This window comes from Harpia harpyja, chromosome 11, assembly GCF_026419915.1.
Source record: "Harpia harpyja isolate bHarHar1 chromosome 11, bHarHar1 primary haplotype, whole genome shotgun sequence".
NCBI classification, from domain to species: Eukaryota; Metazoa; Chordata; class Aves; order Accipitriformes; family Accipitridae; genus Harpia; species Harpia harpyja.
In genome coordinates this window covers 35,499,625-35,526,644 of record NC_068950.1, presented here as the reverse complement: position 1 = coordinate 35,526,644, position 27,020 = coordinate 35,499,625, and the positions used below count along the sequence as shown (strand labels likewise).

At 57.3% G+C, this 27,020-nt stretch overlaps 1 protein-coding gene across 1 annotated transcript in view; it reads left to right on the top strand.

Annotated features, from left to right (window-relative positions):
- Positions 1 to 27,020, top strand: part of PIK3R3 (phosphoinositide-3-kinase regulatory subunit 3) — an 83,736-nt gene that overhangs the window by 22,440 nt on the left and 34,276 nt on the right. The gene's annotated exons all lie outside the window — the stretch shown is intronic.

The window sequence follows — 27,020 nt, the reverse complement described above, 5'->3', positions numbered from 1 at the left end:
TGGCTTTGAAGTTTTTAATTAACTTTTTTCCTGTTTGCTTTCTTCTGAATCCAAGGGAAAAGCCCATCCTCTCGCTCTCCCTGGCTCGCGTGTCAGTGTGCCACAGTGGAGGCTGCAGGCTCGGATGTGCAGGGGTTCAGGAGGAAGCGGAGGGCTTGCCAGGAGGGGCCAGCCCCGGGGGGTGCAGACCCCCACCTGCCCGGGGTACCGGGGGCTGTGTCCAGGCGCTGCCCTGCCCAGGTGGCAGCATCCCAGTGCAGCCCCATGAGCATCCTGCTGCTTGACCTGGCCCATTGGCCGCAGGGTGCCTCTGGTTTGCATTACCCCTCGGTGTTTCATCCCCTTGGGGCTGCCGATGGGGAGTTGATGGAGGTTAAAAATATCTGGGAAAAAAACCAACCAAAAACCCCTGGGTGGAGGGCAGCATGGGGAGGCTGTGGCCGAGTGATCCCCTGTGCCGAGACACCTGGTTCTCCCTCCCAAAATCTGCAAATAATACAGAGAAAACAAATTAACACCGGGGAAGGGGGCGGGCGGGGCGGGGAAGAGAGCCAGAGCCTAGCTAGTGACATGAGATAGGGAGAGCGGCTAAAAATAACAGATCCCTGAAGTCACGGGGAGGAATATGACAGGGATCCGCACTCCTGCCATCCCAGAAGGTGGCCTTGTGCCTCCCCAGCTGCTCTGGCTATAACGCAGCCCAGCCGGGTGAATCCGGAGAGGGAAAAGCCTCCGAGATGGGCAGCAGCTGGGAGGCGGGAGGTGCCATGGAGCAGGGAGCGATGCTCCCACCTGCAGCAGAGGATGGGGGTCCCCCAAGCACCCAGGGTGCCCAGCTGGGAGGCAGCTGCTGCCTGACCCACTTGCAGGCAGCCAGCGGGCAGTGGGATGCTGCTGGGAGACCCTAGGGGTGCTGCCTCCGCAGCTAATTTTAGCCCGTTTTCTACTAATCATGGAGCGGGAGGGGATCGCGGCATCCCAGCAAGCCCAGCCTTTGCCGGTGCCTCTGCCAGCTCCCCTGCCTGCCCCATGCTTGCTGCTGGGAGGGCTTGGAGGAGCAGGGGCTGGGGCGTATCCCCCCCCGCAGTGATTTTGGGCTGAGGAACCAGGAGTGACCCTGTGCCGCAGTCCCCTTCCTCCAGCTGGCTTTAAGCGGCTGGGGCAGCCCCGGGAAGGATGTGCCACGGCAGCCTAGGGACAAGGGGGCAGGAGGCCTCCCTCGGCATCTCCTCATGCCTCAGTTTCCCCTCCTGGCTGGCAGAGATGGCCTTTGCCAGTGGGGTTTCTCAGGTTGCCTGTACTGCTCTGGGCAGGCATTTTCCCAGCACACCAGGGCTCTAGGATGCCTCCCTGGGGTGGGGAGCAGTGACACCCAGCAAGGGATGTTTGAGCCAGCCCAGACCTCTGCCACAGGCCACGGTGGCAGCCCCTTTCCTAAGGAACACCAGCTCTGGCCCCTTCCCATCCCTGAGTTCTGCAGGTGGCCATGCCCAGGGCACAGCACAGCACTGCCAGGCAAAGCTGGGGCAGGAGCGACTGCATCGCTCGGAGACCGGCAGCTTCCCTGGCATGAGGAGGGACCCTGGCAATGCTGTGGGGATACGGGGTGACAGCCCCGTGGTCCCTCTCTCCCCATGGCAGCCACAGCCCTATTCCACTGGTCCTGGTGTCGAAAGCATGGCATGGTCCAGCCCTCCCCCGTGACAGGGTGAACTGCTCCCGACGGAAATGCGGCTCGGCTGGGATTGAAACCCTTTTCCTCCCTGCACCGCCTGGCCGGAGCTGATAACGGGCTGGATAACTCCAAGCATTGTGTGTGCCGCCGGCCCATGACCTGCCAGGGGTTTCACTGCTGGAGAGGAAACGCTGCCGGTCAGCCAGCCAGGATTCGGAGCGAGCCTCCGTGCATGCCGGCTGCAGGGCACTGGGGCTGCCCTGCCGTCTGGGAAGCCTTCCTTTCTTTTTGCCAGCATATGAAGTTTTGGGATGGCTCCATTGGACCCACACTGGTGCAAGCCCAGGCCGCTGTGCCAGCACGTGCTGGCCAGCTCTTGGCTGTATGGCCGCAAAAGCTGCCGGCCTGGAAAACCCAGGGGTTCAGGCAGGTTGTCTGGTGCGGCCAGGGTTTGGCCCTCGGGGTTTGCAGGGCTCTCCAGATGGGGATTTGCACCTGGGATGCCCCTGCCTGCTCCAGAGGGCAACTCCCGGAGGTCAGGCTGGCTGAGCAAACTCTCCCTGTCCCGGCCGGAGCCACTGGCTTTGCTGCCACAGCCCGGCCAGGGCTGGCTCACTCCTCATGCCGGCTGCTCGACGAGCCAAACTGCAGGAGCGTGCGTGCCAGCGCACGTGTCCTACCGGCTCCTGCCCTCAGACGCTGTCTGGGCTGGAGTCACTCTTTCTGCTGCAGTGGCTCCGGCTAAACACCACCGGCCGCTTCACAAAAGAAGATGGGGAGGGTGACAAAGCGCCGGTCACACCACTAGGCACAGCTGGTTTTCCAGCTCGGCACCAAAGTCAGTGGCGTTTTCTCCTGCGCAGTGGTATTTCTGACCCCTGCAGCCTGTCTGGCAGCAGACGGGCAGCAGCATGTCATCCTGCTGCCCTTTTGGTCATGAGATGCCAGAAAAGGGCAATGCTGCCCACGGGGGATTTCACACTGGAGCAGGAGGGCTAAAGGGCCGCTGATCCCTCCGTGATCCCACCAGCACCCTTGGACCCTTCCTCCCTCGAGAGCATCCCGGCTCTGCTCTGAAGGGGGGGGAAGAGGCAGGCTGCCCAGCACACACACGAGCCGCTCTGGGGAAAGGCAGGATTTGTGCTTCCAGGAGGGAAAATGAGTCATGGGGGAACGGCAGGGCTGTGCTAGTGGCTGAGCATGGGACTGGGGTAAGCGGTGACTGTTGGCTGCTATCCGGGAGGTCAGGCAGAAATGGTCTCGCAGGCCTAGCCTGGCTTTAAAATCTATTAACGTCATTTTGCCGTTAGAGACGAGAGACACACAGGCAGCAGAAACGTTCAGGCATGGCTCAGATCAGAGCAGGATTTCAATTACAGTAATCAAAGGTGACACAGATAAGAAACCCCTGGTCTATGAAGCCGCGACAGCTGTCCTCTGGCTCAAACCAGCACCCATCCAGAGCGGCTCCATCAAAATCACTGAAGTGGTACTAGGGTAAAATTGGATTGCAGATCCATTTTCATCTGCCGTGGTGGAAAATGCTTTCCCTGCGCTCCCTGGGGAAGAAAGCCACCTTCTCAGGGAAGCAGCAAGGGTGGAAGGTGCCAGGCATGGAAGAGGGGACGTCGTCCCCAGCAAAGGCACTGATGGCCACTTGTGGATGATGGAGGCAGCAGGAGGAACAGCTGGGATGCTGGAGCATCGCGGCTCTGCTTCCTGCTTTCCCCTTTCCCCTTCAGCCTGGCCCCGTGGGGATGCTTGTGGCTGAGGCAGGGATGCATTCAGCTCGGTGCCAGGCTCCCCAGAGGGGTGGGCAGCCCTCCGAGCCCTGCCACGGCCTGAGCACCCCAGGCTGTGCTGCAGGACAGACACCCCCAGCAGTGCCGAGGAAAGCCTGGGGAGAGGGTCAGGGGGTTGGAGGGGGAGAAGAGCCCTGGGGGGCAGGAGCTGGCACCCTCCTTCCTCATCCTTGCAAGTGCCTGACTTGGTCCTGTCAAGAAGTGCCACAGGCACGCTTCCAGTGGGTGACCTGCTGTCTGTGCCAGCAAAGGCCATGCGGGAGCAGGGGGTGAACGTGCCGGGAGCACGCCCACCCTTCCCACCGGCTGGGGAGGATGCTCGCAGGGTGATGCCCAGGGGAAGCTGCCTCCTGCTCCTGCCTCTGCTACTGCTTGAATGTGTCCTTGGTCAACCACCCCCACTCCTTTTGTCTCCCATAGTCTGGGGTTGCAAATCTTTTGGATGGCAGCAGGGCAGCAGCAGCACCGTGCACACCGGTGCGCTGGCTAAGCTCCCCCGCCTGCCGCCTCTGACCCCTTCAGGCTCCCACCCCCGCCTCCTCACTGCCAACTCACGGACCCACCGGTGACTGCCACCGTGGCCTCGTGGGACCCTGGATGCGGCCGAGCTGCAGGGCCATCCCCCGGGTCCCGCGCACACAAGGGTCCCTTTCTGCCCCCACCCCGGGATGGCAGGAGCTGGCCAAAACACAGCGGCTCTTTCTACACCCACTGGCCTCGCTCCAGCCTGGCCGGGTGTCAACCTCCTGGCCGTGGCATGTCCCCCCCGGTGCCCCCCAAGGAGCATGAGCCCTCTCCTGAACACTGGGGGTTTGTGCAGGGTGGTGGGGCTGAATGGTGGGTCTGTGCGGCTGGGGCTGCCAAGCAGGGAGGGGAGGCGAGCCGCTTGCCTCATCTGTTTACCTGGAAGCAGAGATCGTGGCCAGGTCCGGCTGCTGCCACGGCGGGTGCTTTCATGCCGGATGGGGATGGGGAGTGCCGTGCTGCACCCATCCCCGAGCAGCCTGCGGCATGCCAGCGATGGGGATGCGAGCAGGGACCTGGTGGTGCCCGCACGGTGCCGGACCCCGCTGCCTGCCGCAGCTGGACAGCTGGAGCCTGAGGAGGGATGTGGGGATGGGGCCCAGGCCATCAGAGGGGTGGGCGATGCTAGTCATCCTCTGCCCTGCAGTATCACTGTGCTCCAGGGCTCTACAGGGGCCCCCCGCATGTGTCCCCACGCCGGCTGGGTCCCTGTCCTGGCTGCGTGTCCCCACACCGTCCATGGGTCTCCATCCCTTGTGTTGCACCCCCAGGCTGGCAGGGTCTCCATTCTGGCTGCATGTCCCTGCACCATCCTTAGCTCTCTGTACTGGCTGTGGGGCCCCACATTGGCTGTGGATGTCTGTACCAGCTCTGTCCCCATGCAAGCTGTGCGTCCCTGCGCCAGCTGGGTCCCTGTACCGGCAGTGTCCCCGGGGGGACATCGGAGGCACTTAGCAGCTCCGGGAGAGAGGGGCCACCCATGCAAGCGGCGGATTTTGTCCTTGTGTGAGCCAGGACTGACAGCCACACACAAGCTGCCAGGGAGGGAAAGCGGACAATAGCATCTTCATCAGCACCTGGATGCTCGGGGATTAACGAAGCTGGCTTGCTGTCCCCAGGGTTCAGGTTGCCTTATCTGTGTGTATCTGTTCCTACCCAGCCACTGCTAGAGCTGCTCCCGATGCCGCACAGCTAATCCCAGAGGCTGCCAGGTAGGGCAGGGACCGCTGCCTCCACCCACACCCTGCCTGCGCTGGCAGGGCCAGGGGCACAGAGCTGTGCCATGACCTGCTTCTGCCCCAAAGCAGGCTGATGCTGGAGACAACCAGAGGCCCAGGGCAGAGGTGTAATGAGTTTGGCGTTCTCAGTCTCTGGCAGTACTATGTGCAGGGTTGGGAGGCAGGCACTGGCATTGCCTCTTAGCCTGACTTCAAGGCTCGGTGACTTTCCAGTTCTCTGAGCAAAGGTGTGTCTGGCCAGTTCATCTCCATTCATCCTTTCCCTCAGCTGAAAGAGTTACTGCCCCGTGGCCAGGGCTCAGGGACTACACTAAGTCTCTGGGAGCTCACGGGCATGCTTTGGGGTCGCTGGGCAGATTTCTCCATCTTTTGGATACTTCTGGCATTCAGGGAGAGGTGTGGGTGGCGAAGGAGCCGGGGTACCCACAGAGGCTGACATCTTACCAAACAGCCTGGCACTGCATTGTCCCCAGGAGACACAGGGCTAGGGCTAGACCATTCGACCTCACACGACACAGACGTGGCTGCAGCATCCTTACTGAGCATCCTCGGCTCTTCCCAAGTACCTGGAGGACCCATGAGTCCTGGCTGCCCATGGCAGGGTGCCCTCCCGCTGGCCTCTGGCATCCCTAATTTCTCTATCCTGCATTGGCCCTTCATGCTCTGGGGCGGGAGGAGCATCCGGGGCTGTGCTTCGGCACCATCCCAACTTTCCGACCTGGCGTGCACAGTGCCATGGCAGCGCCTTTATTTTTTCAGCTGCTTCCCTGTTTTCTTTGCAATCGGGCTCTTTTGCTGGGTGACGGCGATCACGGGCGTTATTTGGGGAGGGCTCAGCGTGCCGCTGAGCAAGCAGCTTGCAGCGTGGTGCCCAGACCCAGGACCTCGTGGTGGCCTGCCCTGTCACAAACCCCACATCTCGGATGGCTCTGACCCTCCCTGGCCATGGCACAGAGGGAAAAACATCTCACCTGGGCTTGGGAGAGACCGTTCGGTTCTGCACACCCCAAAGTCACACTGGGGCCTCAAAACCACCCATTTCCCATGGGCTGTGTGGTTCCATGTACCACAGACATGGACTGCCCAGACTGATGTCCCCAAGGTCACCAGTGCTGCTGGAGCTCTCAGTCCGCAGTGAGATAGTGTCAAGCCCGCTGAAGCAGGCACCCAGCATCGCTGGCGCTGCTCTCACCCCAGCACCGCTGCCTCCTGCTCCCAGCCCACGGCTTCTCCAGAGCATCTCTCCTGTCACCTCCCGACCCTGCTACATTGGGATTTAAAGCTATGGGGAAGGTGGCCTGGAGAAGGCTTTGCAAAGTGCTGGTGGGGAATGACAGCAAAGGAAGCCACCCCAGGGGAAAGAGTGGGGTCAGGAGAGCACGAGCCCCCAGGACCCCTGTGTGAATGGGGTTTGGAGGACTGAAACCCCCAGTGACAGGGTTTTGGTAATGCAAAAAGCACCAGCCCAGGCTCGCCCTGCCCAAACAGCCTCGCTGGGCTGTTTGGGGAGCAGCCATAAGCGTCGAGTGGCTGCACATTTCCGAGGGGAGCTCTGCTCCGCAGCCTCTGACAGCTGTTTCTGCAAGAGCCTTAAATTGAAACATCTGGAGTGTTTCAGAAAGAGAAACCTGAGTGGTTTGGGGTCCAGAACAATTCAAAAGATCCAAGACAAATTCACGAGCCATCAGGCTTGACCTGAATCTGGTCTTTTCAGCAAGGAAGCCAAAAGCCCTCGTCCAAGTCGTTTCCTCCCAGCTTTTAGTGGGATTAGAACTGCAGTGTCCTGCGCTGGCAGGCATCCCCCCATGCTGAGCACATCCAGCCCCTGAAATCCCTTCACGCTGGCCCCAGAGTCCATCTCAGCATCCCGACGCTTGCTGCTGCCATCACTTCCAATTTAGACCTTCTCGTGGCAGACACAGATATAGAAGCACTTTGCAGGATGGCGCTTCCCCTCCCTGGGGAGCCGGCGCCGGCGCTTCGCTCTTCCCACTCGCCAGCTCTGAGGAAGACCGAGGAGCTTAAATTACTTTTTTCCAAGAAGGGTGGATTTGGTTTGCAGAACGATAAGGGCTGGGGAGCAGTTGTTCTGCTCTGCTGAGCCTTTTGCCATCTGGAACAGCTTTTGGTTTCCTTCTGGATGCCTCTTCCATGGCCTGTGTCGGCAGGGCTGGGAGAGGGGCGAGGGCATCGCTCGGACCCCTGAGGAGGGGAAGGGTGAGGAGATGGAGCTGGGAGACACATGGGTCTGTCCATCTGCACCCTCTTTGCAGGAATGGGGGAAAGTCAGCCCAGGCAAGTGGAGAGCTGGTTTAGGGAAGAGCTCAGAACAAACCCTACTGTGCTGGTCGCAGAATTCCCTCAGTCAGCCCTTCCGTGGGACGTGCCCGCTCTGCCTGAGCTGCTACCTGCCCTTCCCCTCCCCGGGGTGGTGGCTGTGAGCTCCTGCAGCTGCTGCTTCTTCTGCTGCGTCCTCCAGCCCAGAGGTGGGGAAAGCCTCGTCTTCTCCATCCTCCCTCTTTCCCTCCTGGGGAGAAAGGTAAAAGCAAAGAAGTCAACACTAGGGCTGGATCACGCAGGGTCGGAACCAGGGAGAGCTCTCCCCAGGGCAGAGGCAATGCTAACTCCAGCCCCCCAGGTGAGGTCTCCAGTGTCTAGTAAGGGGTTGTGCTCCTGCAGCTACTTTGTCCTCAGGGGGGGCCATAACAAGTGTCTCCCAGTGCTTCTGCTGCCTGTTCCCACGGAAGCTGGGGGAGAACTGGGTCTCTTGGGCACGGCGCTCCTCCCAGCTGGAAAACACCCTGCAGAGCTCTGCCAGAGGGTGGATGGCAGCTCCCATGGCCCCGCATAGCTCTGAGCCAGTCGTGTCTGTGCCACGTGTCGGGGTCCCTTGGTCCCCGCCGGCTGCTTGGTGGCTCTGTGCCAAACATTTCCTATGTGGTGGCTTTGATTTGGTGTCCCCAAGGCTGACACCCAGCTTGGGACCACGCTGCCACTGCCTGGGCAGACTGTACTGTCCTCAGCAACCAGCACTTGAAAGCACAAGCTCTTGGTGAGCATCCTCCCCGGAGAGGCCACTCTCTGCAATTAATCTGGGCACGGTTTATGCTAACTACTCTCCCCACTTTAAATTATAAATGGCCCTTGGCATGTGTGCACACAAACACACGTGCGCGCGCAGAGATCCTTTAAGGCCATCATTAGCTGTAATTAGCGGGATCTGTCACTCATCTTTGGCAGTTAACGATGAGCCCCGAGTCAGAGGAATCCAGCGGCAGATAAAATAAACACGATTTCAAACAGTTTGGAAATAACAAGCCCTCATTAATCAGACAAGCCCCAAAGGGAAGCGCTTGGAAAAGCAGCAGCTTCTTTGCTGTTGCTGAGAGCAGGGCTGGGTGGGCTCCATGCTGGCCCCCGCCCTCCCCAAACCCCCCTCTCCAGCAGGAGCCAGAGGCAGGATGCTTTCTCGCTTGGATGACTTCATGGCAGGGCTGAGGTGTCAGAGCCAGTCAGCTCGAGCAAGAGGCCTGAAAACTGGTAAAACCCACTCAAAAGGGCTCCTGCATGGCCCCTCTCTGGGTGAAAGCAGCCAAGGCAGGATCTGGCCCTGAGGTACGGGTGGGGGCAATGCTGGTGCAGGGGCTCAGCTCTGCATGCAGATGAAGCAGCTCTAGGGCAGCACGTCCCATGGCCACCACTCACCCCAAGATGAGAAAGGCTGCACACTAAGGTTGCGTTGAAGGCAGCGGGAGCATCCCCCAGGATCTGGCCGCACAGGGCAGAGCAGGATTTGGGGAAGGGGCTGGGGGCTGGTACGAGCAACATTTCCTAGGGAGAAGGGGGAGCCAGTGAGGTTTCTAGCTGTCACAGCTGCAGCTAAATCACAGCAAATAGGAGGGGAATGGGACACATGAGGCTGGATTATATTACAAAGGCGCAGTCCATCATGGGGTATTTAAAATAATCCGCTTAGATGCACAGTAGCAGATTTGGAGTGCTAAGGGAATTGAAGGCGCTGTGGCTTTGCAAGGCTGGATCAGATCTAGTTAAGATGCCACTTAGGACAGCACATCCCATCCTGTCTCGCTGCCCCAGGGGTCAGGCACATGGCACTCACAGCCCCTGCAAGGCCACCCCTGCCCCACTGAGGAGGCACCCAAGGTGATACTGGCCGCGTCGGGATGGGCGACAATGTCCTGTGGCATCTCCCTGGGACAGGGGGCAGGTTTGGGTGGTGCCAGCCCCAGAACATGGAGCCACAGGCTGGATTAGGTGCAGGGCAAGGGATTCCCAGGAGGGGCCAAGCCTGCAGAGGGGTGAAGGAGGTGCAACTGGTGCTCGGGGTCCAGGGGACGCTGGTGTAAGTCAGTGTCACCTTCACACTGAAGCCAGCTGCCTGGCAAAACAGTTCAGACCAGGGGATGCCCAGGAGGGAGCTGCACCTGCGCTGCCAAGGGATGGGAACCTCCTCTAAGGGCATCCATGTGGCATTTGCAGTTTAGCCGGGGCTGGGGACCCAGCGTGGGGTCCCTGGCAGGCTGGGACAGGGTGTCACAGGGGGTTGCATGGGGCTCTTGGTACCTGCTTTGTGGGGGAGCTAGGGCTGGGGCTGCTCTGAGGACAGGCGGCCCCATCTGCAGGGATGCCAGCCAGGCTGCTCTGCCCCTGCGTGGGCTTGCAAGTCCCACAGCATGGCCGGTGGCTGCAGATGGGGCTGGCTCCTAATGCCATGAGCTAGGGGGTCCTCTGCTGGGGTCAGCCTGGGGTCTGCATGGGTAGGAGCGTGGGCTGTCTGAGCATCACTGACCATCCCCACACCACTCCTCTGAGCCAGTCTGAAAGCTCAGCCCCAGGGAAGCCAGCTCAGCCCCAGAGAGGGACTCCATCCGAGAGACTTCATCCCAGGCAGATACTCCCCCAGAAGAGCATCGTTGCAAGACCAGCCAGTTTCCCCCTTGGGCTGGCACCTCCGGGCTGCTCTGATCCCAAGAGGTTCAGCCCGCAGTGGCCTTGCAGAGCCAGACCCAGCAGCAGCCTCTCGTAGCTGGGCAGCATTACCAGATGTGACCCCGCTGTGGAGCTGGCCATCACGCTGCCCATCCCTTTGCCCCCAGGGAGGGCAGTGCCCAGGAACATCCCTACAAAATCCAAGGCCGCATATCAGATTAGGCCATTGGACTGCCTGCCCCTCTCTCCTTGCCCTTAACCTGTACCCTCTGTCCCCCCCAACCCTGCTGCAGTGCCACGCTCAAGGCGAAGGCTCACTCCTGCAGGTGTAACCGCTGTCCCCAGTTCCCCTGAGCATTAATCCAAGGGAGGATTAAGGTTAACAAGCTCCTGGAGCCACCCAGCCCTGGTGCCTCCCAGGATGGACCACTCTGTCCTGGCCCCAGAGAGGGCATGGTGCCCTGCTGTCCCCCTGGGGCTCGCTGCTGTCCCCCCTGAGCCCCCCAACCTCTCCTCCGCCAGCATGCATCTCACTGGGGCTGCATGGCACATGTTCATCTGTCCCTGAATTGGGGCCCACAGACCATCCCTGGGGCTTTGGGGGCTTCCAAGCCCCTATGAGCAACTTCCCCCTGCTCCTTGCCAGCCCTGGTGGGGGGACCAGGGCGGGTATTAGCTTCTCCCCCCACTTCTCCCTTGCCCCCTGGGTGCTGTGCTCCAGGCCGCTTGTTCCTAGATAGCTCTGGGTTTATGACAACTAGTTTAAATATATGGAAAATACCTTAATCCCTGGTAAGCCCCTGATCGCTGCCTGCCTCGTGCTCCCCGCAAGAGCCCTCCACGCCAGCCATAATCCCTGGGGAGAAGTCATCTGGGTACCCTCCAGCCCTGGGGACAAGGGACCCTCTCCAGGGCACCCATGAACACCTGGGAACAGCACATGGGTGCTGGTAGCCTTGCCCAGGGAGTCCTCTGTCACCTGCAGGGGACGGTGGGGACAGGGCCCCCAGGGATGCTCCTGCCATGGGGTGGGATGGCCAGGGCAGGGAGAGTCACAGGTGAAGCTGCCACCTTCCTGCACCCACTTTATTGCCACCAGCTCTGGAATAGGAGTTTTTAGAGAGAACCAGCTAACTGTTACCTATTTTTATATAGTTATGATTTTGGTTTTTTTCTGCTTTGAGTTCCTGTATGCTTCACAGTGAGCAGAGCCCCCAGCCTCCCAGTCTCCATCCCCCCCAAGCCCTGCCGCATCCCATCCAGGGGGGCTCCCCAGGGCTTGAGGGGTGAAAGAGGGCCCTGGCTCTGCCCCCAGCCCCATTTCCCCAATGCCAGGAGCTTCACCTGTCCTGACCTGTGGCCCTGCGAGCTGTAATCCCCCTCCTGCTGCACCCGCAGGATCAGAGGCTGCCAGCACGAAACCCATCCCAGAGAGAAGAGGGCACTGGGGGGGGGGGGGGGGGTGGTAATAAATGCTAATGACACCCTGGGGAGAGGAGGAGGAGGGCAACAGGGTCCTCCCAATCTCTTGGGTCTCTAAATAGGCAAAAGGAAAAAAAAAAATCCCTGTTTGTAGAAGTGTCTCCTATATTTATAAGAAGTGAAGACAATGCTGGGATAGAGGCTGAGCTGAGCTTTTAACCAGCCAGATTACACTTAGCAGGAGCATTTACCTCTGCCTCTAATCCGCCTGCCACAAAGACTTGCTAACTCCTTCCCGGAATTAACTGGAAGGCTTGAACTCTTCCCACAGAGGAGAGAGTTAAGCCTGAGCTGGTGCTGGAGGGCTGCAGGGGCCAGGGTCAGTTCTCCTGCCCAGGCACATCAGGTTTGGGCTGGACGGTTTAGCCCCAGACTCAATTTTTTTCTGGCAAGCTGGTCCTGCAGGCAGGATGGGCAGGAGAGGGGCAGGCGCCAGGAGCCCCACGGTCCCTGGGAGCTCAGTGCTGGTAGCTTCAAAATCAGAGCCTGTGCAGAGCAAAAATTTGGACATTTCTGAGCAAAAATCACTGCTGCTTAAATGCAGAGCAGAAGCGAGAGCTCTGAAGGAGCCACCTGGCAGGCGCAGCCTCTCTTGTTTTCAGCTGGATTTCTTGCAAGAACAGAAAACATCCGCAGCCAGTGCTGGATAGCTGGGGCAGGCAGGGGGGGAGGCTGCTGCAGGATACGGCCACGCTCCTGACACCCGTGGCTGGTGTCCTGTGGCTCCCCTAACCCACCCCAGAGCAGCCACATCCTCCATCGCCTGCGCTGGATCAAGCCCATCAGTCCTCAGAGCCCAGGGCACCGATGCCTGCTGGTGGGCACCAGCATTGTGGCTGCACGCAAGCAGGATCCATCCCTTTATGAGTATTCCCTCGCAGGATGCTTGGCCTGCATGCCAGGCAGGGGACAGACAAAAATGCCGGCCCTTGGCCCCGCAGCACACCCCTATGGCACCCCACGGCACAGTGACCCCGCGCCACTGCCGGGGGCCGCAGTGCCCCACGAAGGGATTTCGGTGGGAGGCTTTGGGGCAGGGGGACAGGGATGCGGTGCGGGCTGATGTCACCGAGCTGGCCGGTGTCGCGCCGCACGCGGTTCTGGCAGCGCTGCCGGCACAAGCGTCTCTGTGGCAGCCCACGGCCCGCCGGTGCAATCTGCCAGCGAAGACGGCCCAGCTGGGAGAGGGGCCAGGAGAAGGGCTGGAGCAGCCGTCGGCGCTGGCGCGAGCCCGGCTCTGCTCCGCAGGGCCTGGCCCAAAGGGCTGCCCACCCTCGGTCTCGCCCCGTGCCGCCAGCGCTAAGCCCCGAGTGCCAGGCTCGCAGGCAGAGCCGGGAAGGAAGCGTGAGCCGAGACAGCAGAGCCAGCCCTGAAACCTGCCCCGACTTCTGGGAACGCAGCAGTGTCGGAAATTTCCCTCCCGGCATGGCCGCGCCGGAGGGGACGGCGAGTCCCCCTCGGCCAGGCCTCGCACGGTCTCCCTCCATCCGGCGGTGCCTCCCGGGCCATGGGGGAGGTAGCCCAGGCCGGGGTGACACAGATGGCCGCCGCGCCGCCACCACCACGCCATCGCCGCGGCACCGGCTCCTCGGCTCCTCGCACAAAGGCCGGAAGCCAGGCGCAGCCGGGGGGTTTCCCGGCTCGGTTGAGGCCCCAGGCACCCCAGGGCTGAGCCAGCTGCCAGCCAGCGGCACCCAGCCTGGCCTCTGCCTGCCTTTGCTGAGCTGCTCAAGCGGTTTCTGCCGCAGTCAGGGCTTTCCCTGCCCTTCCTCCGCTGGCACGGCCGGCCGCCCTGGTACCGCCGCAGTGGAACGGCTATGGGGGGCTGAGGGCTCCCCGGGGCACGGCAGCAGCTGTAACCAATCCATCCGGGGTTAACGTTCACGGCATCGCTGGGTGGCAGAAAGCACTTGGCAAGAGAAAATCCACCTCGTGTGTTTCTGAACTTGGTGCTGGGACCTGTGCCGGGCTGAAGGTGCTGGGCTGCAGCTGGCAGCAGCGGGGCGGCCGGCCACAACGGCCCTGGCTGCGGTGGGACCCATGGCTGTGCCGGCGGGGAGGACGTCAGCCCCCAGTGGGTCTGGCCCCATCAAGAGGTTTGCTGTCCTTCGGGATGTGTCTTGGGGCAATCGGCTGCTCTGGCCACAAGGTCCTGGCAGGGACTGTGTGCATAGGGTGGGGTGGCAGGTGGGGGACCCCTCCGGTGGTGTGCTCCAGCCTCTTGCATGCCAGCTTCCAGAAATCACCTGAAATCCTATGTCAAAGGTGCCCCTAGCATCTTGAAGGCATCTAGGCAGGTTTCAAGCCCACCTCCTACATTTGGCCCCTGCGGTGGGTGAGCTCCACAAATGCCACCAGGTACATGAGGACACTCTGCAACCAGCTCCATGCTGGGATGGGGGTTGTTGCTGGAGAACAAGAAAGCGTGATTTGGTCAGCACAGCTTTTGGGTGATGAAGATACGTCCTCTTGGGACCGTTGCCTTCCTACTTGAAGTGCTGGGCTCCTGCCTCTGCCACACTTCATTAGCTGCTGCCGGGCACAGGGCTGGGCAGTGATGCCCGGTGGGCAGTGGTGGGTCCCTCCTGTCTGAACCCATGCAGAGTCTCTGAACATCAGAAACTCCGGCTGTGCTCTGCCATCCCCACCAGCCACTGGCTCCCCCAAAGCCCCCTCCCAGGGAAAAAAACTCCTGAATTTCCCCTTGGAAACCAACAGCACTGCACTCGGGGGGAGCAGGAGGGGAAGGGGGGGCCATTGCTGGACCACAGGTCAGAAGAGCCAGCCAGGCTTCCTTCCTCACTGGCAGCCCCAAATTCACGGTGATCTAGCCCTGATGTGAGCAGAAAATTAGCCATCCCTGATGACAAGCTCCATGGCGATGCCACAGCACCCTGTCCCTGCAGCAGCATCCCCCCTCCAGCTCCTCCTCCCACACACCCAGCCCCAGGTGAGTATGCCCCAAGGGGCCTGGCATGCAGGTGGGGGGGCTCCGATCGGAGGCAAACAGTTGCGTTTCGAGGCTATGAGGTGGCAAGTGGCTCTGTGCCATCAGGCTGCAAACAGTAGGACCTGGCTATGAAGACAAGCAGGTTTGCAGGCAGGAGGGAGTATATCCCCATCATACACACCCTGCTCCCCTGCCCAAACCTGGCAGGGCTGGTGCCTGTGGGTGCAGCTCCATGGGCTCTGGAGTTAGATGGGGACCCCAGAAATGGTGAGAATCGGCCCTGGCTGGGTGTAGCCAGCCAGCGCAGAGGCGAGCGAGCAGGGTCCAGTGTGTGTGTGTGTGTGTGCACATGTGTGTGTGAGCCCACCCCCGTTTCACCACTTGTATTTCTCGCCTGCTCCCTCCCCAACAAGCAGCCCACCAAATTTCAACGCCTTCACCCCAACAAACAGCAGCAACCTCTGGGAAACGCTGTTCCCGCAGGCCGGGGGCCGGGACAGGCGGGCAGGGCTGCGGAGCCCCCCCCCGCTTCCCTCCTCCAGCCTGCCGGGCAAGGGGCCAGCTTGGCTCCCGTGGCCCTTTCTGCAGGCAGGGCTGGTATGTTCACCACAAGCTATAGATGGCCTGGCTGCTGCTTACAGTAAATCTGAGTAAGTTGGTTTGGGCAGAGCATTTGAAGTCCTGCAGGCAGTAAACCGGCTGTATCCTACTGGCACAATCATCTGCCACAGGCATCTCCCGTTTCCAGTGTGCCCCTTGGCTTTCCCAGCACTGATCCGCCGCGCGTCAGCACCCGTCATCAGCGCGAAGCCGCTTTCCCAGGGCTTCCCCACCTTCCTGCAGGCAGCCGATGTCTCAGGGAGAGGAGCTGCGTCTGCCACCCCCCCCCCCCCCTTGCTTTGGCTCTGGGTGTGCAGGAAAGCCGGAGAAGAAGGATGCTGGGGCACTTGGTGCTTGCCAGCATGGTCCCACAAACCGCTGCCCAGCCACCCTCTTGCTGCTTCTTTCTCCCACCGCTGCCCTCCAGCCATCGGCTGCAATCTCCAGCGGAGGGACTGGGGGATTTTTCTGCTTTCTTGGATGATGTGAAATCTTTGCCCCTGCGGTGGCCAGCAGATGAACCCAAAGGGCCACTGAAGCATTTCTTTAAGGGCTTAAGTGGGATTTACGTGGTGAAGATGCCTACTCCAGCCCTCTTCATGGATGGGCAACTCCAAGCACTAGGAAAAGGCAAGATTTGGCTTAACCAGAAGAGTTTCTCTGAGCCCTCAGGATCACGTTTTGCATTTTTCTCTGCCTTACCCACAAAGACTTTCTCCCTACCCACTTGCTAAGTGAACACCACTGAGGGTCTCATGTCACCAGTCACTGTGAGGCTTGGGGCCGCAAGGACTGTCCCACACCTCGCTTCACATTTGCACCCCAAGTCCAGAGGAAGGACACGCTGGCAACAGATTCAGCCCCGTCCGTTGAATGACCAAGAAGCAGAAAGCAAGCAAGGCACTGTTGCCCGCAGACAGATCACCTCCCAGATGCTGAGCCCTGCCACCCCTGACCCAGCAGCCCGGGGACATTGTCCCCGAGCAGCTCTGCCAGCCCCATGGTAGTCTTCTGCATTTGGCCCAACCCTTCTCAGCATGGGAAAGGATGCACAGCAGACACAGGCAAGGGATTTTCCAGGGTGGGAGCTTGCTCCTAGTCTGGTTTTTCAGAAGCAGACTGCAAGCTTGTGAATCAGAGGTATTTTTCAAGTTGGTTCCTGCAGTGGAAGTGATCAAATAATTGTTTAAACACCCATCTGGCCCAACAGCTCATGCTCACGGAGCAGAAACTTGCTGTCAAGGCTGCTGGGATGTGGTTCCCCCATGATGCTATGGCATGTTTTTAAGAGGAAGATGTTGAGGCCACAGGTGCCTTTCCAAGGCAGAGCCATGCCATGGTCCAGGCACACTGCCAGCCCGTCCCTGGGCCAGATTTGTGCCGCCTTTCTCTCCATGGAGCCGCAGGAGGGTTGTACCTGGCAGGAGGCTTTCCCCTGTTCCACTTGCCCAAGAGGGTGCTCCCAGTATCTTCTCCACCCCTTGTCCTCTCCTTCCCCCTCCCACCAGTTTGCAACTCTGACAGCCCACCTCTGGTTCTTCCCACCTCCCCGTGCTCCCCATGCTCAGGCAGGTCCAGAATGACCCTGCTGCTCCAAGTGAGGGTGGTGGACAAGCATCCCCATGGGAAAGTCAGGATCCCCCAGCAGCAGCCTCCTCCAGCCCGCAAAGGGACAGTGACATGAACATTTCTATTCAGACCAACCGTTTTTTCAGGCATAATAACCCCCTCTAATGAGTTTTTCTTTTTCTCTCTCCTTCGGGGTTGGAATTATTTTGGCTTTGTGCAAAAACCAACTCTGAAGTGCTCGGGGAGTGGAAACCTCCCATTATACTTTTGAAAAATAATATTAATCTTCCCTCTCCTTTTATGAAGAGCTCTCTCCCCAGTGGCTCAGGACTGGAGGTAGGCATTTGATGTGGAAATAGCCCTTGCTGAAAGAGCCCTTTTGATGTTTGATTTTCACAGGGCCAACTCCAAACCAACTGGGGGGGGCACTAGGTGCCAGAGGGGCTGGGCCCCAAAGGGTGCCCAGGAGAGACATGGGGCAAAGGGGAGGTGCTGCCAGACCCTTATCCTGCCTGCCTGCCGTTTCTCTGAGCAACCGGCAGGTGTTTCCAGGCCTTCAAAGACAATAAATCCAGAGGGATTTCCATTCAGGAAAACTGCCCTTGGCCTGATTCAGCTCCAGGACCTCAGGCAGGTGCCCAGCCTGCAGTGAGCCAGAGTGACAGACACAGCTCTCAGCCATCTGTGTTGCCTTCCCTCCGACAGCACAGTGGCACTGAGCTCTGTGGTCCTGTAAGCATGGCTGTACTGGTCCTCCTGGTATCTTCTGCATCAGCCATGCTCCACTCCCTGCCACTGCCCGCAGCAGGATCCTGTGGCTCTGACCAGGAGACACTCACGCTTCCTAAGAGCAGGTCTCTACCCCTTTGCCCAGGGCAAGAGAGACCTGGCATCTCCCTGTCAACTGTAGAGACCAGAGGGGAGTGCAAGAAGCAGAATTTGGCCTCAGCTGCAGAAATGTAACAGCAAAGGGAAGGAGAGGACACCCTGGCTGATCCCATCACCTGCCAGGCTCCCCAAAATGCCTGTGCTGAAAGCCACCTGCTGTGGGGAGCCAGGGCCAGGGGGCCATGCTGTGAGGATGAGGAGGATGTGCCTAAGCTTGGGGTGTGTGGAGCTGCAGGCAGGTTAGCCAGAGCACCACAGATCGGACAGCATCCACAGGTGACTGCATCCCCATCCTTGCTGCAGGGATACAGGGGATGGTGACGTGGATACCCACTTTGGAACTGAGCCTCTGTCTCAGGGTGCTTCTGGTGGCAGGGAGCCTGGTCACCCATTTGCTTCTTCCAGTCTGACATTGCTTCTAGCTCCTTAGTTACTGGGTTTCGTATCCACCAACCTTGCCTCCTGTAGTGCAGCAGCAAGCTTTTCTCTCCTTCCCCTGCCTCTCCCCCTTCTACTGTTTTCTCTCATTTAATTCCTCAAAGCACTTTTAAGAGGCCGTTCTTCTGGGAGGTATCACCTAAAACAAAGTTGTATTGTATACGTTTGGTCAAAGCTAGATAAGAGGTTCCAAGCAGTGGGGCAGTAAAGGTGGCTTCTTCAGGTGCTGGCAGCTCTCACAGAGCGTGCAGTGTTTGGGATGTGTTAATCCACTGACCGGGATTTGCATAGGTACAATACCCCTCTTCACTTTCTGGCAGGTTCTTGGCCTGGAAACTGTTGTATTAAACCTTACACCAGTTTGTTGGCCTGGTAAACAGTATCACACTATTTACTTTGTCTCTCCCCTTTTTCTTTTTGGAGACAATATGCATTTTATGCTTTGTTAGCAGAAGGCAGGGCAAGAGCTCACCCTTTGGGGCGTCCCATTCCTCCTGGAAGCTGCAGGCACCCAGTGCTCCGGCAGCTGCCAGATTTGCCTACGCTCTGCAAAGAGCTCACATCCAGCGTGTGTTCATGGCGCCGAGAAACAAAAGTTTTTGCACTTTGGTCTCTACCAACCTATGTGTTGTGAGAGACACCCGGCCGCCTTTTTACCCAAAAGCTTTGTCCTTGGTAAAATCTAAAGATATTGCAAGTTTTGTCTGATCCTTGAGGAACAGAAGAACTGCCGGACATCTGGAAATCCTGGATGCAAGCACCGTGCCAGCACAGCTCAGCCCCAAGGCACGTGCTTAGCAAGACCAATGCTCCCAGGAGGCAGGGGACCAGTCGCACACGTGCTGCGCAGTCCCTCCGTGCACAGGCAGTAAATCTGATGCCTTCCAGTGTTCTGGATTTGTGGCACGTTTAGAGGACACCTGTGCTGCGCAGGCACTGATGGGCTCGGGCTTCCAGCAAATGGCCGAAGGATATACCTGCTGCACTGGGAAGCTGAACTTCATGCTGCGGTGGGTGATCTGCCAGCACGTGCCCACTGACAGCTATGCCACTGCAGCCGGGACTTAGTGAATCTGTGAAATTTGGGGGTTTGATGGTGATAAAGTCCCGTCTGGTGGTGCAAAGCGGCGTGGTGGTTTGCAGGGATGAGGGAGGTGTTTTCCTGCCTATTTCTAGAGGATGCCTAGGACACCACAAGGCAAGCATGGCAGCAGAGACACGGAGTGAGTTCTCGGTGCCCTAAAGTGCCACCTGTCCTCCAGGAAATTAATATTCTTCTCTTGGGAACCCAGCGTTATTCAACCGAATTCCCCCTTCGGGTTTGGAAATCTTCAGCAGGCAAAGGACAGACAAAAAAAGGGTCTTAAAGAAGCTGATCTGCAAGTTGCCTTTGCTCAAGCCCTCCCTGCCCATCACCTTGGCTGGATGAGGAAGGCATCACGTTCATGCGCTGGTTTTTAAATGATTACCCTACACAGCGCTGTTTGTTTTATTTCCCTGCTTAGCGTTCAGAGGCTGTTCTTCTTGCACTTATTTACTGTAAAGCAAAGAAAGCCAGGGAAAATGATCTCCAAAGCAAATAGAGCCATGTTTCCATTTGGGAAAACTTAGAGGGAAAGCGCGTGTAGCTAAGCAACAATGCATGATGGTAAATGGGTCATTTTCCAAGGCATGAACTGCATGTGGATAACTGCAAGGAAAACAACCCCAGCCAACAAGCTGCCGACATTTGAATTCTTGGCCTAAGCGATTAATGAGAAATGAGATGACTTTTCAATACCTCTGAGAGCTCCCTGGGTTGTTTCGGGTTTTTTTCTCCCACTTTCAATCTCCACCCAAAACCTTGGGTGGGAGTCTCCATTACTGTGGCTGGGCAGAGCTCTGAGTACAGATGTGTTGCAGTGAGGTTCCCTGGACCCGAAGAGTGATGGGTCAGCTCCGCCGCATCCCAGGGAAAGGGATGGGGACAAGGTAGTCCCATGGCAGGACTGGGGACCCAGCCATGAGAAACTACCTTCTGTTTAGGGCCAGAGTGAAGCCAGCATTCACTTGTGCATTAGCACTGAAGCTTGATCTCAACCTCCCCCCAGCAGTACATAGGGATGGCTTTGCTCACTTACCCTCCATGTGAAACTAGACAATCTCTGCTGCAAGAAGAGGGGTGTTTTCTTACCGTGGGGTAACATGTTGTGGATATACGAGAGTACTAGGGTAACACCAGCTATGGGATTGTAAAATCATTTGGGAAGCCAGGAACGGGAGAGTTTGCTGGAAGATAAATAGGTGAGGTCATGTTTGGTTGGGGGCATAACGTCCATATCACATAGCTGCTGCATCATGGCTGACAGTGCCTGGCTCAGCCATGGGTGAAGGGTTACGGAACCCTTCAACTTTGCATCCTAGGGCAGGAAAACTATTGTGTTGGGTTTTGGTTTTGGTTTTTTTTTTCATAATAATAACAAATCTACAGAGCTCAAGCTTTGCATTTGCAGAAGTGACCACTCATCTGGGCTGTTCCAGAATTCCTCCTAACGGGAGTGGTGCCACCTTCAAACTGGTGCTGGCAATTCAAGTGCGATGGCAGCAGAGCAGGGACGAGACCTTGCTTTTCCTAGACGTGCCGTTGATTTCCTCTTCCTGCCACTTGCATCACTGGCTGTGATCAAAACATACACTGCCATGTTTATTAAAAAGAAAGAGTTATTGCAGGAAGGTATTGGGATTATTTCTTTCCTCCATGAATAAAGTTCTACAGTTCCTCTTAAAATCAGACCTGAAGAATTTACAGAGTCGTTATTGTACATTCCTTGGAAAAAAAAAAAAAAATCTGAGCAAGTAGTTCCAGTGCATTAAAGCAATGAATAGAGGAAGTGAAAAATATTTTAAATTCCTATACAGTGTTACATTTCAAAAATGTCTTGGTTTAGGACATTAGAGTTGGGGGGTGGCTTTTTTCTCTCTCTTGTTCCCCCTCTAATTTCTCTGAACTTGTTACAAGTCTCCTTCCATTTTGCTCACCATTTCCAAGCGACTAAATAGAGAGAGGCCTGGAACGATGACAGAGATGTGAAGTGCACAAAGGGACCGGAGTGTGGTCTGATAATTCTGTAATTGGAGCTGCTCGGGGCAAAATTTTTTTCAAGCCAGTGTAAATGGGGATCGCTGAAACCCTTAACAATCGGTCTGTCAGGCTGCTTCTTTAATGGATTGCTCTGTTTAACTCTCTCTGTTTGTCACTGGCAAGATGACAAGAGAAATTAGTGTACTGGAAAATATAAGGTAACTGGCAGCTCCCCAGCCCAGTTCCACAGCCCTGCAGACCCTGGGGTGCCACAGTGCTGGAGCTCAGCTCACCGGCTGCTCTGCCGCCTCGGTGGAGGAGGAAGAGGGGAGCTTGCAACCTCCTGCCCTTCCTAGGGTTAGAAAGACCTGCAAAAATACCCTGCGGCTCTGGAACTGACATAGTGAAGAGTGTGTGGGGAGAAGGGGTCCCCCCCATGGCTGTGGGGTCCCTGAAGAACCGTGCACAGCTGGCTGCAGGCTGGGATCGGGGTGGGGAGAGGACCTAAGCATCCTCTCAAGGCCAAGTTGCAAACCTTTCATCAGCTGCAAACTGGCTTTGTCTTCTGCTTTTACACCATGGATACTTCTTTTTTTTTTTTTTTTTAAGTGCTATGGGTTAATGTCAGTCTTCTGGGGGCATTGGATGTAGGGCGGGAGCACTCTCCATTAGAGAAGATGCTTAGATGCTTCCAGTGTGTCTGTGACTGTAAGTGTGTGTGAGCACACGTGAGTGTGTGCAAGTGTGCGCTGCTTTGGAGATGCTCCGACACCTCCACTGTTCGCAGCCAGCCTCTAAAATTTGGCAGTGACGAAGCCCCGAGGCTAGAGATGTACCTTTCACTTTTCCCATGAAATTCCATTCTGGTTTGGCTGAGTTATAAAAAAAAAAGTTTGAAAATCGCCATTTCCCTTCTGCTGCCTGCATTCCTCAGGAAAACTTTGGCAGCCTGTCAAAACAATAACTGAACGTGAACTTTCTAAAGAGCTGGCCTGGTGCTGTCTGCCAAAGCAGCAATTCAGCACAGCTCAGCGCGGCGTGTCCTTTCCCTCACCCCCCTGTGCCCACCTCCTCACACACCCATCCCCAGGCACCCTTCGGCACAGACGTGTCCACCCTGGACACCAGTGGGCAGAGCATGGGGTTGGCATACGCTGCCCGGCTGCAAAAGCCACACACCCCTCCTCTCCTCTCACAGGAGAGCGGCTTTCCGCTTCCAGCCCCGACCGTTACTCCTGGCGACTTTTGGGGCAGAAACCTCTGGAGCAGTGAGGAAAGGCCAGTCCAAACCTTGCTGAGGAATACGTTAGGTCCAGCTGCAATAACCTACATTGTAGACATTTATTTAAAAGATCTTATTCTTTTTTTTTTTTTTTTAATGTTATTTCCTATGCTAAAAGAATGTTGTTTACAATGCAAAGCCAAGTGCTTTTAAGTTAGGAAATGCCTAATGTATGATTCCTCGCAAGCTCAACTCTGTGTGCATGCATTGTGCTTTATGTACGTGAGCCCCTCTTTCCTTGTCGTGTGGATACGGGAGGGAAGAGGGCACGAGCTGCTCCAACAGCTGTAAATAAGACACTTCCTAACATTGAAGTGTTTCATTTGAATGTTTTTGCAGACCGCATATTATTCTTTAATACAGGTTTTTAACGCCATGTATAATTTTCAAACCAAAGCACCCGACTTCAGCACACTTGCCAGAGTTTTTCCTCACCACAGAAATGCGGCCGCATCTCGGGTGGAGCGAGGCAACTGTTTTGCAGTCTATTCGGACATGAAATGACTCTAAAGCAGAGAGGAGGAAGCACAGTCCTTGTTAAAAACACCCATTACATTTCACATGAAGGTGCAGGAGGATGTGGGGAGGGAAACTGCTGCTACTTCATCCCTGCAGGGGTTAATACTCTTAACTTGGTGGCAAATGCTTTGCAGTCTCTGGGATATTTTCAGGGCTCAGATTGTACAGTTCAAGAGGAAGATGGTGCTTGCACCATCCCCATGCTGCCAGCACCGCGCTGGTTCAGGAAGACAGGATGAACCTCTGCCTTCCCCCACCACCTCTTCTCCTGCCAGTAAGCCCCAGGTTTAGCTTGCAGTGCACTGAGCCGTGCTAAGACCCCAAAGGCAGCGTCTGAGCCAAAGACCAACCCTCCTGCCTTCCCTCATCTCCTCATCACCAGGAGGTGAGAAATAGGCAGGAATAATCCGTTAACTAAACCAAACCGCCACGACTGGTTGTTCTCGTGCTGTTACTTGCAAGATGCGGCTGCCCCTGTGGGAAGCTGGCCACCAATTACGGCAGATACTCCACAAATCCCCGTGTCTGTGCAGCACAAGGCTAGTAATTTCATGTAGTATTTACTGCCGGCCAGGGAGTCATCCTTCCTGACGCGAACGCAGCTCTACCTTCTACAAACTCCCCTGCAACAGGCCCTGAGCTTGTGCTAAGTGTGAAGCTAATATTTGTATCTTGGGAGTGGCCAGGAGTCTCCAGCCTGCCCCAAAAATCTCTCATCATTTTAGTGCGTTTGGCTGCAGCACTGTGGATTCAGCCCCCCTCCCTCCTCCACCCCTCCAACTATAAAAGCCTGTTGTGGCCTACATTCAGCTGTCGGATATCACATTATCATGGCTCGGCAAAGAGGAAACCAAGCAGTTTGGCACAAATGGCTTTTCTGTGTTCATCCTGTTCCAGCACGGGTCCGTTCGGCTCCTCCTGAAGCACATGGAAGCGCTCAAACTTCAATATTTAATCTTGCCTTGAAATGCAAATTGTCAGATCCAAGGAAATGAAAGCGAGCGAATGCGTGGCCGTCAACGCGGGGATGTCGGGGAGGCAGCAGATGCTGTGCTCGCTTCTTGCCTTTCAGCCTTAGCATGGGGCACCAGGACCCTTTCTTGAGCACTGTGCCTCCTACTCAAGCATTGTCATTATTGCCGTTATTTTATTTCAGTGTTTGAATATAGCTTTTCCTGACTCGGGGTGATCTAGTGCACAGCCAGACCTTGAGCATCTCTGAGTACTGAGCATGCTCCTGGTTTTCTGTTCTCCAAGGGCACTGCCATGATGCTGGGTGATCAGACTTTGTGCCCATGGAGGAGAGATGCACAGACAGAGGGGATTTTGCAGTGCGTAAGGCAGCACACGTGTCTCCCTCTCTCCCCCCAGCACGCACATGCACACAACCGCTCGCCCCTATTGCAAGGCAGGCGATGTGGTAGGAAAGGGAGTGCCCCATGCATGTGTGTTGGGAGTCAAGTAATCCTGGATATATTATAAGCACAGTTTTGAGAAATAAAAACACATTAATATTCTGTTCTCTCAAGGCATTATCCTACTGTTTACCATTACACACAATCCTTTGCCTTAAATTGCATCTTTGATTAAAGCAGCAATGAGAGAAACCAGGGCTAATAACAAAATGTATTCTGCTTTAAATCACTAAAGTGAAAACATCAATAAGCTGTAACCATCAGTGCTGCCATGAAAATGAAGGCAACCACCATGGGAAACAGCAAGGATGAAATCCACTTTGCCAGCATAAAAGCTAAGTAATTAGGTCTTATGTGGGTGGAACTTATAATGAGGTGCAGGAAGGGGGAAAATGAATTTCAACCCAAGCCTCCCTCCCTCCTTGCTCCCCCCACCAGAGCTGCTAATCCAAGTTTGGGGGCTGCGGTAGTGATGGCAGCCCCATTTCTCAGCACCGTGGAATCTGCAAAGCAGCATCCGCGTGTCCACCTGCACCCGCCACCCAACCCTTGTGGGGCTTCTCTGCAGCCCTGCCCTGTACACCATTGGTGGGCAGCAGATGGTTTGTACCCGACACCAACTTAAATTTCACTGGGAGGGGGGTGTGCTTCAGGAGGGGCATTTCACTTTGAGCAGGCTCGAGCTGATATATTGTATCAGTCCAAGAAATTTAATTTAAAAATTAGAAAAAGGAATCGTATCTAGTTACTGTGGATTAATCGGAGTTTGTGGATGGGGATATAAAATTAATTTATCTACAGTGAGTTATGTGAATCAAAGCCCTGTGCTCCTCTGCAGCTGTCCATCCCTCAAGGAGCTCTATTACTGGAGCAGCACTGCTCTCCATTGCTTGCCGTGGAAGTTGTGGTACAGCCGCAAACTTCAGATCCTCTGCACCCAGCTCTTCCCACATACTCTTACGTTGGGTGTAGCCTTTCAGTTATTCCATGTTGCTTAGGTTCACCTAAGCCAGGAGTGCTTTCAGGAGCTTTCTACCTGGTGCTAGAGCAGGAGAAATTATTCATAACTTACTCTTCCACGCTTTAAAGTGCAAATAAAGCAGACAAATTCAGTGCTGGGTTTTCTAACGTTCCCTAACAATCTCCGCAGCAGATCAAGGTGCTCGCCTGTCCTTGTGCCTGCGACACTGGTTGGAAGTCTCCGGAAAGGTCTTTTCCTTAATTTCTCAACAGCTGTCATTTTGCCTTTCTTTAAGGATGCTTCGCCACGCGAAGACTGAGGCTGGCTGCGGAGCCGGCTGCATTTCTGCCTCCCGACGGTGCTTGTGGGCTGCGGGCTCAGGGTCTGGCCATCAGGATGTGGCTGGCAGGCAAGCTGAGGTTCAGTTTCGGGTGTGTTTGCAGCCCAGATTTATCCCAAAGCTTGTGAGAGGCAGCCATCCGGTCTGGTGCCTTTTCCTCTGCTTTTTTCCTGTGGTTGTATCGCTAGAAAGAGCATCGGGTTTTCCCGGGGGTCACACTCTCGTTAGTGGACGGTTATGATGCCCTCTGAAACGCTCAGGTTATCATCTGCAATACACAGCTGCCAGGGACCTGCAGAAGTAAGGCAGGGGAGGAAAGCCCAAGTTTCTGGCAGCAGGGCAGGCAGCTGGGGGGTAGTGCGGTGGGGTCGGCCAGGTCAGGCCCCAGCCGGGGATGGGGACAGCGGCTCCGCCAGCAAAGGGCCTCCAGGGCCTGGGCCGCGGCCTTCTCCCACAGACCCCATCCGCACAGAGGGGCCGGCCCTGGCTGGAGAGTAGCAGGTAGGCCGGGCGCTGCGGGGCACCGGCCCGGGGGGCCGCAGCCCCCGTCGGTGTGGGCAGGGGGCGGTCCCCCACCGGCAGCGTCGGGGCCGGCTGTAGCGGGGGGCGCACGGCCCAGGCCGGGGGCTGCCCCGGCCGGGGAGCGGGGCCGCGGGTGCCCGCGCGCCCCCTCGGCCCCGTCCCCCCTCTCCGCCTCAGCGCTCGCCTTTCTTTGTCCCGCTTAGTAACTGGGGCTCCCAGCCAATCGCCATCGAGCCGGCCGGCTTCGCCGCCAGCTGATTGGGTGGGCTGCCCGCAGCCCTCTGCCAATCCCGGCGCTCGCTGCTCCCTCAGACAAAGACGGCAGCTCTGGCAACTGGGCTCGACTCCCCCCGCCCCCCGCGCGTGCTCCGCGGCAGCAGCGCCTTGGCGACAGGCCAGCCGAGGGACCTACCACCTCCCCCGCTCTCCTCAGAAGGGGGGGGGGGGGGCGCTAGGAAAAGACGGCGAGAGAGTCGGCCGCAGTGGCCAAAGAGAGCCGGGTAAAAGTTAGGAAAGTGGGGAAACAGATTTTTCTTTTGTGCCAAGCCTTCTTTCTGGGCACGTCTCTCCGGCGCGAAGAGGGACGTTTCCCCCTTCTGTTTTTTTTTGCCCACTCCCTCCTCTGCCTCGTGGAAGCGCCCGCCTGCTCGCACACCCCCCCCCCCGCCGTCCTTCCTCCCCGAAGGGGTTAAAAAGCCGGCGCGAAGCCCCGCCCCCGGGCCCCTCCCGCGCGGCGCCGGGGGGCGTGGCCTCGTCCTCGGCAAGAGGCGGTTGGCGACGGTTGGGCCCCTCAGAGCCTCTTA